Raw genomic sequence first — 12,181 nt, forward strand, 5'->3', positions numbered from 1 at the left:
TTATCCTCTCTAGAACTTTCACTTCTTTACATTGAATTGTTTCATTTCCTTTTACTTGGGGCAGTGGGGAGGTTATTATACCCCACTCAAGCGGGTCCCCCGTTGCTTTTGGGATGGGCAAACAAGCAGTAATTCTATCAGTTCCTTTCATTATGGCAAAATCTTTAATCAATCCTACCAGTAAATTCTCTGATGGTTGCCTAGGTGGGATCTGTACCACTTGTGTCCATGGTGCCTGGCCCTCTCTTCTTCTTCTAGATCCTTTTTGGTGGGCTACCAATATTCCTTTATCCAATTTCAGATATACCAATATTTCTCTTATCCCGTAATCTGTGCTATTTTCATGTGTTACCATGCACCGGTGGTTTCCTTTGTTGACTTTAGTAACACTAAACAGGGTTCAGGTGGTAGCTCCTCTCAGTTGTTGGCCCAATTCTATGGTTATACTTACGTACGCCTTCCCCTTCCATCCAGCCTTCAATCCTGTATTGTCCCCGGTTGTGTCTACGTATATTTCCTGGCTCTGTCCGGAGTCATTTATTTTTCCCCAGACCACCTGTAGAGAGCTAATTGTTATTGGTTTATCGTTGTGCATTCCACATTCCAAAGTAACATTTTCTCCTCTGAATATTTCCTCTTTCTTATATTTTTCTGGTATTTCTAGGAACCCAATTACAAGGTACTTACACAAAACAATTACTGTTATCGTTACTGTTGTTAAGAACCCCAACATCGTATGGTTATACGCGCCTCATCTGTAGTTTTGTATCTCCGATTGCTCGCACTGACCAAAATTCGGGAACCTTTTTCACCCGAGTATAATGAATCCAAGCATCCACCCCTTCTACCTTTACAGCTGTAAAAGTAGTCAATAATACTTGATAAGGTCTGGCCCACCGTTCTCTCAGGGGTTCTTCATTCCAGTTTTTAATGTACACTCGGTCACCTGGCTGAATGTCGTGGACAGGATTTTCCAGTGCCAACGGTCGGTTCCACACCAGAACACTTCGAAGTTGAGCTAAAGTTTTACCAAGAGACAATACATAATTACAAACATCCTGGCTCCCTGTTATATGCATATTAGGATTTGGTTCTGGGGATTCATAAGGCTTTCCATACGTAATCTCATACGGGCTTACTGACATTCCACTCCTTGGCTTTATCCTTATTCTCAGTAAAGCTATAGGCAAAGCTTGTGGCCATTGTATTTTGGCTTCCTGGCAGATTTTACTGATCTGTCCCTTTAGAGTTTGGTTCATCCTTTCTACCTGTCCACTAGATTGGGGTCTCCATGCAGTATGTAAATTCCAAGAAATTCCTAATAGCCGACTTAGGTCTTTAACCACAGATGAAACAAAGTGCGGCCCCCTATCCGAGGATATTCCTAATGGTACCCCAAACCTCGGAATGATTTCCCGCAGTAACCATTTTGCTGTCTCTTTAGCTTGATTGGTGCGACAGGGAAGGGCTTCTGGCCATCTGAAAAAGGTGTCAACCCCTACTAACAAATACCTACATCCCCTAGTCCTAGGTAACTCTACAAAATCAACTTGCCAGTAATCTCCTGGTTCTATTCCTACTCTAACTCTTCCCATTTCAGCATATTTTCTTGCTACTGGATTATTTTTCAGACAAATCTCACACTTTGACATTACTGATTTTGCCATTGTTAACATATGTGTAGAGATGATGCTACGTTTTAAAATGTTACCATTGCCTCTGCACCCCAGTGACACTCATTATGTCTTGTCTGAAGTATTTCTCGCATCACCAAGGGGGGTATTACTACCTCGCCCATAGCAGTTACATACCATCCATCAGAGTTCTTTCGGGCCTTTAGGAGATGTACTAATATCTCATCCTCTGGTGAATATCTTGGTTCCTTGGGAAGATTAAGACAAGTGGGGCCTACCTTGAGTGGTACCAAAGCCATTACATTCCACACCTCCCGAGCAATTTGTCGAGCTGCTCGATCTGCCAGCCGATTCCCTTCTGATATTTTCAAGGTTCCTCCTTGATCAGCTTTACAGTGCATAATAGCCACTTGTTTTGGTTTTTGTACCGCATTTATCAAATTTAACACCTCCTCTTGATAGCTTATATTGGCTCCTTGTGAGGACAACAGCCCTCTTTCTTTCCATAATGCTCCATGAACATGGACTACTCCAAAAGCATACTTTGAATCTGTCCAAATATTTACCATCTTTCCTTTACTCAGTTCCAGTGCTCGAGTTAGGGCTATCAGTTCTGCTCGCTGTGCTGATGTTTCAGGTGGTAAAGGTTTTGCTTCGATTACTGTCTTCAGGGTTGTTACTGCATACCCTGCATATCGTGTTCCATTCTCCACAAAACTACTACCATCAGTAAAAAGTTCCCAATCATACCTTTCAAGGGGTACATCCTTCAAATCCTCGCGGCTGGCATGGGTATGTTCGATTATTTCCACACAATTGTGTTCCAACGGTCCTTCTTCTGGAACAGTTCCTAGAAATACTGCTGGATTTAACAGGTTAGTTGTTTTCAAGGTTACGTCATCTTGTTCAGTTAGTATTGCCTGATATTTCATCATTCGGCTGGGTGATAGCCAGTGGCCCCCCTTTTGTTCTAAAACAGTTGTTACCATATGTGGTACAAAAACTTCAATACGTTTTCCCACGGTAAGTTTCCTTGCTTCCTGGATTAAGAGAACTGTTGCCGCTACTGCCCGCAAACATGAGGGCCATCCTGCACTTACAGCATCCAACTGCTTAGAAAAGTATCCCACAGGTCTTTTCCAGCTTCCCAGTCGCTGGGTTAGTACCCCTAGTGCTAGTCATTGTCTTTCATATACAAATAACTGGAAATCTTTTGATAAATCTGGTAGGCCCAAAGCTGGTGACTTCATTAAGGCATCTGTAAGTTTCTTGAAAGCTTCTTTCTGTACTTTTCCCCAAATAAAATCCTGTGCCTTCTGAGCTTCATAAAGGGGCTTAGCTATGAGTCCATAATCCATTATCCATAATCTGCACCAGCCAGCCATTCCTAAGAAGGCCCTTAGCTCATGGAGATTTTGAGGTTCCGGGATGGTGCATATAGCTTTTATCCTATTGACACCCAGACTTCTTTGTCCCTGGGAAATCTCACACCCCAAATATGTTACAGTTGAGCAAACTATTTGTGTTTTTTCCTTTGAAACTTTATAACCACCCATTCCCAACTGATTTAAAATTTCGATGGTTATTTGGGTGCAGAGCGACTCATTCTCTGTAGCAATCAAAATATCATCTACATATTGTAACAGCAAATACTGACTTCTGGGTACCTGTATTTGTCCTTGCGTTGTCCAGATTTCCAGTTCCTTGGCCAGCTGGCTTCCAAAGAGGGTCGGGCTATTCTTGAAGCCTTGTGGGAGTCTTGTCCAAGTTAATTGTGTCTTTCGTCCACTCTGAGGATTTTCCCATTCGAAGGCAAATAATTTTCTACTATCTTTATCAAGAGGTATGCAAAAGAAGGCATCCTTTAAATCTATCACAGTAAACCATTTATATTACTCTCTCACAGATGTTAACAATGTGTAAGGATTAGCCACTACCGGGTGAATGTCCTTTGTTATTTCATTTATTGCTCTAAGATCTTGTACCAATCTATACTCACCATTTGGCTTCCTTACTGGAAAAATTGGAGTATTGTATTCCAATTTACATTCTTCCAGAATCTGATGTTTGAGAAATTTGTCAATAATTTTCACTGTCCCCTGCCTAGCTTCTATCTTAAGTGGATATTGTTTGATTCGAACAGGTTTGGCTCCTTCCTTTAATTCCACCTTTACCGGTTGTGCCAGTTTCGACTTCCCTGGTACATCTGTTTCCCATACTGTTGGTATAACTGCATTTTCTACTTCTCTTGGAATATTAACAAAGGGTTTATCTTTGATCATTAGGATTTGTCCTACTTTGGACTCAGGTACCTTCATTATTAATTCTCCATCCTCAAAGGTTATTGTTGCATCTAATTTAGCTAATAGATCCCGTCCCAAGAGTGGAATCGGGCATTCTGGTACATACAAAAATTCATGGGTTAGTTCCTTACCCCCAAAACGCAAATCAAGGGGTTGTAAGAATGGCCGTTCCTCCTCCTTCCCTGTGGCTCCAATTATTGTAGTTGTCTTAGTTCCCAGTCGTCCTTTTAAACTATTTAACACTGAATATGTTGCTCCTATTACATTTACAGACTAATTAACACAGAGAAAGAAGCTCCTGTAACCAACAACAACAAAAATTCAAGCCTCTCTCTTCGTTTCCTAGCTTTATTTCAACTAGTGGACCTGCTAGGGTAGATGCCCCAGGTCCCCGTCATTTCTGACTGTTGTAAGTTTATCCTGCAGCCTAAGACAAATTCTTTCTGATATCAGGGGCCGATTGCCCTAGAAAGAGGCTAGCCAATTGCCTCTGTTTGTTTTCTGAAGCCAGGTCCAAATTTTGTCTTCTTTTTTTTTTTTTTTTTTCCATTGCATTTCAAAGTTGGTCCAAAAATTCAAAAATTCCATAGGGTTTTCTTTTGGACCTTGTTGGAACAGATTCTCAATTCCCAATTTAACCAGATTTTGGTATTTACATAATTTCCGGGGTGGTAAGGGTCTCGGGGGGGGGGGGGGTCGGTCAGGGGAATGCAATGGTTGAAAGTTCCCTGAGCGGTCCCATTGGCAATCTGAGCTCACACATGAACTCAGGTTGTTTCAAGAGTTAGCTGCTTTTCTGTTTCCATGACAACTCTCTCCCGGACCCATCATGGTCCCTCCGCCCCAGAGGAGATCTCAGCCTCGGGTTGAGGTGGAACTATTAACATTCCTACATCCTCTTTCCCTGCTCATTCAACTTCAAACAGCTCTGTTAAATACTACATGCCACACAGCTTTTAACACCTTCAACAACCCTTTTAACACTTCCTTTATCTTCTTCCAGCCTGTACTTTTCTAATGCCAACACCAAAGTCTCAGTCAGGGACCAACTTAATTCCATACCTTTTCCCTCCAAGATGCTGAAACAACATATCAGTATACAACATTTCATCCTATTTTCCTTCTCTCCTCAAAAACAACATTAAGTGCAAGACACTGTTATAGTCGATTGATCCATAAAGTGGCCATTTAGTTTATACAGTGGCCACAATTGATTGCAATACTTAGTGGAAATCCTCTTGCTTTCCGCGCCCCCCCCCCCCCCCCCCCCTTCCGACAATATCCTTGCAATGTGCCAATATACACCCAAGGAGGCTTTCTTTAAAACGTCTTTGTTTTGGATATTACCCATTTCCTTGATTTCCCATTCCCTTTTATTTATTTATATTAATTACTGTCCCTTGTTTCAATTTCCACGCAAACCTTTTTATTGCAGGTTTTTACTATGTTTTCCTAGTCTTCTCAAATGTCCCAATTCTCTGGGATTAAACTCCACATACAAACTTCACTATTTCAGATTATTAATGAGCCCCGTTCCAATCGTAAATCCACAGGACTTCGGAAAAACACCTGAAGCACTCAGCCTTCCGTCTTCTAGACAAACAATACCACCTTTTCCACAAAATTTACATTTCAACAAGGCCGAATTTCAAGCCGAATGCTAATTTTTCTCATGCACTTTGTTAGTAAGCCTACACAAAACAAGGAATCACTCCTGTGTATCCATCAAGACGGGGGTTTAAAAGGTACTGAGGCCTAAATAAATTCGCTCTCCCCCTTCTTACCAAATTCCCAGGGCTCAGGCCCGAACCACCAAAGAAGTGGCTCTCCATTCTACCGCTTTGATAATCAGTCAGCCCCCCTCCCCCGATACTTGGGAAACCGACCAAACACCACCGCAAATATACCGAAACTTTTAAACTGTTACTTAGATAATGCTCCCACCTTCCTCCTTGTCACACTCAAAACATTTAAGAATGAAATAGGATTGCAACATGCACCGCCGGGCCCGTGTATTGGGCACCACCAATCAACATTTGGATAAAGCAGCACTTCTTTTCGGTCTGTCATGCGCTTCATTCGTCTCCGGCCGCTCCCCTCGCGGAGGATACGGAACCGCGGATCGGAACTCCGCACTCACTTCGCAGCGATGCTGCGTCTCACTCACAACACAATCACGCAATCACACAGAGAGGCCCCTTGCACTCTCGCTCACAAAATAACATTAATTGTAAGATAGTATTGTACTGTAAGGTTCCGTTTTCTGGCCAACTTTCTTGATCTTCTAGTTCATACTGTGGCCACCAAACATTACAGTAATCAACCAGTTTACCCTTTCGTAACTCCTGCCCGAAACACCCCTCCTTCCAGTGTGCTAATAAACAGCCCAAAGGGGAGGATCGCGGTACCGAAGCATTACCGCCCAGAATACTTTTAAGTTTTTCCATTATCAGCTATAGCTTTTACCGAACCGAACCAGATGCTGAGCCTGCAGCAAAACCAGACCACTGATGCCGAACCTGCAGCGCTTTCGCGACTGTCTGACGGACGGCGCCTAGGCTTACCACGGGAATTCCCTAGCCCAACCGTGCGTGGCTTTCGCCGCGTCTGACCGGCAGGCTCCCAGACCAGATCGGTACCGATTACCAGAAAGCACCTTTTTCTTACCCTTTCAGAGGTACGTTGTGAGCAGCGGGGGTCGGTCGCGGCCGATGGCTCCCCGAGAAACTCCTCGGTGCCGGCTGGAGCGTGATCAGTTCGTGAGCCGCCTCAGCAGTGCCCACGAGGTCCCACCTGGGTCGCCAAAATGTTAGCGTTCATGAAAACACATAATCCACAAAGTGATTATATGAAGGTGCTTTATTAGGCGCCGGAAGTTAGGGGCATGCCTGCCCAAATCTAACTTCGTCTGATTTGTTCTCTTAGTTCTCTTTTATCTCCTAAGATACTACATATGCATTAGGTTTCACAACTCATCTATGCATATTCATTTCCTAGCTCCGCCTAGCCTCGCTTCGTATGCTAATTATCTTATCAGTCCTTCTGCACTTGCGTATTACTCTCTGGTGGTCGTCCGGGTGGTTGTCGGGATGAAGTAAGATGTCTTCATCAGAGTTGAACTTTTTAACCTTTCCTTTTCACGCATGCTCTCTGAGCCCTTGGTCTCAGTCCAAACCGCAAGGTTGGTTTGACCCAGTTCCCAGAGTCCAAGAAGCCCCAGTTATCTAGATGTCTTGCAAATTGAGCATTCTTTTAGTCCTCCTTACTCCTCATCATGAATTGGTGCATTCTCATGTTACCCTTGCACATATATTTTGTATCTTCCAAGCGCAGCCTCGGAACAGTACATCGCAAATGTAACATACTAAACAATATTGTATTATTTCTTCTTCTGTTACTAACACAAGTTGACTGTTTGGACTGATGCAAGTTGAGACCGGTAAGCACATCCTTTTTGAGGTAACAGCTAGTAGGATCTGTTAGAGTAAAGCAATCTATATAGTAGTAGGTGCCTGTATTGAATGCAGCTCCTCCTCAGGTGGGTAATTGTTACAGCACGTTTATGACTAGGATGTCAATGTTTGTTTGTGTGTTTGCTTTGTCGTTCTTATGATTTTCGCAGGATTACAGGGCAGAGGCTATGTAGTATGCTAAATGCATGCTTCTAAATGCATGCTCTGGGTTGGATGGACTGCTCCGTCCCGAGGCATGCTGGGAGCTGCAGTTCTGTGATGCCGGGCAGCCACATGGGCTCTGGGGTGCGCGGCCGGTCTTTCCCCGAGCCGGGGCCAGGCCGTGCACACCGGGAGGCGCAGGTTGCCGCTGGATGCAAGTTTAAGCTTGGAAATAAAGGGGGAGTGAGGGAAGAAAAAAAGCAAAGCTTTACAGAGCCTCAGCTCCACCGAGGAACGAATAACAGTCTGCTTCTGGAAGAACTTCCCACTGCTGAGGACGGATGGGGCGGACCCCCAAAAGCTAGATGGGGTTGTGTGAGAGCTGGTGATACTGCCAGCAGGACTCCACAGCCGATGAGAGACATCGCTGGCTTTGATGTCCGTCACAAGGGAAAATGCTCGTTTCATCCAATCGGGGGAAGTCTGTCAAACTCCCAGATAGAAACAATAGCAGCGAGACTCTATTATGCAGTCATGGTGAAAGTTTAGCATAGCGAAGAAACAGTGTGTATTAGGTAAGGTGACAAATGGAGTCACACCTCCCAGAAGTCCCAGTTTGTGGTCTTTAAGCTTTTTTTCTTGTTGGGGGGAAAGCGGAGAGAGCCGAATATTATCCAGAAAAGTGACCAAATCCGTGCCTAAAAAGTTCGGCTGCTAAAGCTGTTATAAATGATCTTTGCACTGCAAGTTTCAGTTCTCATGAAAAAAGCCAAATTGAGATAAATCTGAAATTTTCTACGGGTTTAAAAGAACGCTTACTAAAATATTCTTGTCATTCACAGTAATAATGGAGTGAGTGAGCTTGTTCCACACAGTGACCTACTTTATTTAATATATTTTTTGTATTCCAGCAAACTGTGTATGATCCCGGGAGTGTAGGCACGGTCTTGTGTAGCATTACCATTCTGCCCCACCACTCTGATATCTAACAAAATAATACTTTCTGGATGTTCTCTACGAATTCTTTCCTTCCTTATGTAAGAGGACGATGCGCATCGCCTAGTTTGTCACAGAGCGTCGCTGAAGTACTGTTTTATTTGTATTTGTGAAGACAGCAAAATCAAAGATAGCGGCTCGGCGACTCCCACCAAGATGGTCATTAAGATATAACAGTGAAGTTTCTAGCATATATTAAAAAGCCTGGAGGAATTAGCATAGCTTGCAGGAAACTGTGCTGGAAAGAGATGATATTTGAGAGCAAGCGTGAAAATGTCATCTTTTTACCAAGAATGATGAAAACTGATGCGTCTGCCCTGTGTTTGGATAGGTAAGTGAGTTAAGAGGAGCTGAGCATAGAGTCTGCAGGGGAATTGGGAAATGAATGAGATAATTTAACCTCTTTTCCATGCGAGCGTGTTTTTGTTTTGTTTTTTAAATCCCATACTTTTGTTATCTTTCAGAATTTTTAATATAACTCTCTATTTTAACTGGTTCAATTTTCTGGATAGCAGCTAAATATAGAAAGAAATGAAATCCTGAAGTGTCCCTGGAGCTGCTATCTCTTTATCTGTTCCCTAAGAAGACACCCTGGATTTAAAGACGGTGTGTATTAAATGAAGTATGAGAAGAAACAGCTTCTTCGGACACTTGCGCTCCTCTTCCTCAGCTCGTGCAGAAGGCTGACAGCCTGTCTTACTCTCGTCAGTGCTATCCCACCAGCTCCTTTAGGACCTCAGCACTGTGTTTGGCCTGTTGCGATCTTCCTGATCCCCTCATTTCTGTGCTGCAACACCACCATCCACGAGAAGTCAGGTAGGATCTGAAGACCTTTGACACTGCTAAAGAATCAAACCTCAGCTGTCAGTTTTAGCCCTTTGTATTCCAGACGTTTGCTTTGCTGGACGATTGTTTCATTTTTGATTTTGTAATACGTTCTTTGTAGAGGTTATTTTAGCAGACAAGTAGGTAGCCTCCTTCCCTCAGTGGATTTGTGCAAGTTTTAGCTGAGCTTTGCACATCTGAGCGATTGCCCAGTGGCTGTTCTGGTCTTGACGCGTCTCTAAAACCTTTGTCCGCTTTGCCCCTCCTCTTTGTGTGTTAAGATGCACGTTTGCACAAAAATTATGTATGCTGTGCATAAGACCCCCAGTGGTTATGGGGCATTTTCAGCATTTCACAGATAAGGCTCCGTGTTTACTTAATCACTTAAGTGTAGTCCTGGCTTTAAGCGTAGGTGTAGCTAATGATTATTCCTCAAGTGGTTATAAAGTTCCAAGCGTTTGTTTATATATATATATATATAGAGAGAGAGGGAGAGATACATACACATATGTATATGTATGTATATACATAAATGACACTGAGTCTGTGGAGTAAAAGACTTTTCTGCTTGTTCCATATGCTCATGTGTCAGCAGACTCATATGTGAGCTGATCCAAACTGGGTGCCAAGCTGTTCCTTTTTTGTTGCCTGGAATATGCAATCTGTGCACCTCAGATGTAGCTTGTCTATTAACTATCTCTTACGTTGTGCCACCCCATTTATATCAGTGGAGGTACCCAGCACCACCTTGGGGCTACATAGAACGTGGAAATTTCTAGTATGTTAATGTTACTCTGTTAACAAAAATGACATACTAGCCGCTTGCTGTTTCTATTTTTTTGTTTTTCTTTTCAGTAGTCTCCTCAACAGTTGTTGTGAACACGTGTATCTTTTCTGTCCTTTCAGGAATCACTCGTCAGGAAAGATGACCATGAAATCCAAGGGCTGTGGACAACCATCTACCAGATGGTTGTTGCAGATGCCTTCGGTCACGTCATTTGTCCTTTTAGCTCGCCCTTTCCTTTATCTTGAGTTGAATTTTTGTGCAGCGCTATGTTTGCAGTGGTAACACTGCTGCTGAGGTGTTTTCGATTAAAAACGATCTTAACTGTAATAGTGAATTCACTGAGTGTGGCTTTGTATAACAACTTCCACGACCATAACATTTTTCTCCTTTGTCACAGATAGGAGGAAAACTCTTTCCAAAGAGATGGAGAAGGAATTAATTATACCTCTGCCTCATCCCGTGAGACCAGAAGACATGGAGTAACTGTAAGCTGCGATTCTCAGGAGACAAACTAAGCATCTCTGGTTCCTTCTCTGCCTGCCCCCCTAAGGCCTTAGGGATGAGAAATCTTAGGCTTAATGTTTTTCCCTATGAAATACTGTCACGTTAAGGGGCGTAGCTGACTAACTGTTATGGGTCTGGTCGGATTCGGGGTACTGAACTACCACGGTCACGGGTTCACCAATAACGTAGCACACCCTCGCTCTAGTTGTGTTCAATGAGAACTGTCACGGCTAGGAACAATGCAACGAAGGGCAGTTTATTACAGCAACAGGGACACAGGTTCTTTGGAATTGCCGGCGATAAATTCACTGTCCGCAAAAGCAAGCGAGCACACATGAAATACACAGGTACTCGTCCTGGCTGTTAACGCATTAAAAGGCACGAAGGCTCTAGAGATTTCTGAGTTTATACGGAGACGCCTGGTACAACCAAACATTCAAATCTTACCCCACGACATCCCAGTGCGGGGGGAAGAGACACTCAGCCTGTCAACTAATCCAATTTACGTTATCCACCAATCTGTTCTCTTTAGTAACCAGTGATAGGATCCATGGGAATGGTGTCAACCTGCGGCAGGAGAGGTTCAGGCTAGACATCAGGAAGAGGTTCTTCACTGAGAGGGTTGTTGAGCACTGGAACAGTCTCCCCAGGGTGGTAGTCGCTTCACCAAGTCTGTTGGAGTTTAAGAAGCGTTTGGACTGTGCACTTATTCACATGGTCTGAATTCTTGGGTTGACCTGTGTGATGCCGGGAGTTGGGCTCGATGATCCTTGTGGATCCCTTCCAATTCGGGATATTCTATGATTCTGTGATTATTTTCTGTCCCTTTTAGGTGGAGCTTGAGTTACTCTAGTCAGGCATATCTTGGTTATGATTTGTAAAGTTTTCTTGCTTTTGTTTAAAGGTATAGGGGTCTGAGAAATTCAGAGCGTGTGCTCAGTGAGGGGTGGTCGCAGCTCGGAGGCATGGAGCTTTTGGGATGGAGGTGTGTTTTGGTATTATAATGATGATATAATGAGCAAAAGTTCACTAGAGTACAGCCTTCTGTCAAAACCATGACAGGTGGTTGGCTCAGGGTGTGAGAAACAAAGTTGTGTTTTGCAGTAGAGAATTACCTTTCTGTGTTCCAAGGTAATTGTGTAGTCATAATAAGGAGAAATGCTAAGTAGGTAAGTGAAGGGAATGAGGACACAGACTCCAAGATAGTCGAGAAATGGAGACCCTTTATTGTTCCAATGCCAGATATTATATAGCTTTCTGAGCCAGCTACATGCACTGCACGTGGCTAGCGTGCGTAGTTACAGACTTCTGATTAGTGCATTCCTTTTGATCATGCATAGCCCTCTATAGGCCTGTCCGAGCCTAGCAACTTCTTATTGGTTCCCACTTCCTCTTATTCTAGCCTGGTTACCACTCTATGCCTGTGAGTAACCTTCTTCTTAACCCTTAGTGCACCGCTGTATCAATCAGCTCCAGTTTATCACCGAATAGGTCACCTGTAGATAAGTGGACAGCAGA

At 43.5% G+C, this 12,181-nt stretch overlaps 1 long non-coding RNA gene across 1 annotated transcript; it reads right to left on the reverse strand.

Moving 5' to 3' along the window:
- Positions 1–276: 276 nt before the first annotated feature.
- LOC308181173 lies at positions 277–6,745 on the reverse strand. Its single transcript, XR_013941353.1, has 3 exons — positions 6,605–6,745; positions 947–1,018; positions 277–556 (listed from the first exon to the last, which is right to left on the reverse strand). It is a non-coding gene; the product is annotated as an uncharacterized lncRNA (long non-coding RNA).
- Between the last annotated feature and the right edge of the window lie 5,436 nt (positions 6,746–12,181).

This window comes from Anser brachyrhynchus, assembly GCF_964034855.1.
Source record: "Anser brachyrhynchus genome assembly, chromosome: 21".
In the NCBI taxonomy this organism is placed as follows: Eukaryota; Metazoa; Chordata; class Aves; order Anseriformes; family Anatidae; genus Anser; species Anser brachyrhynchus.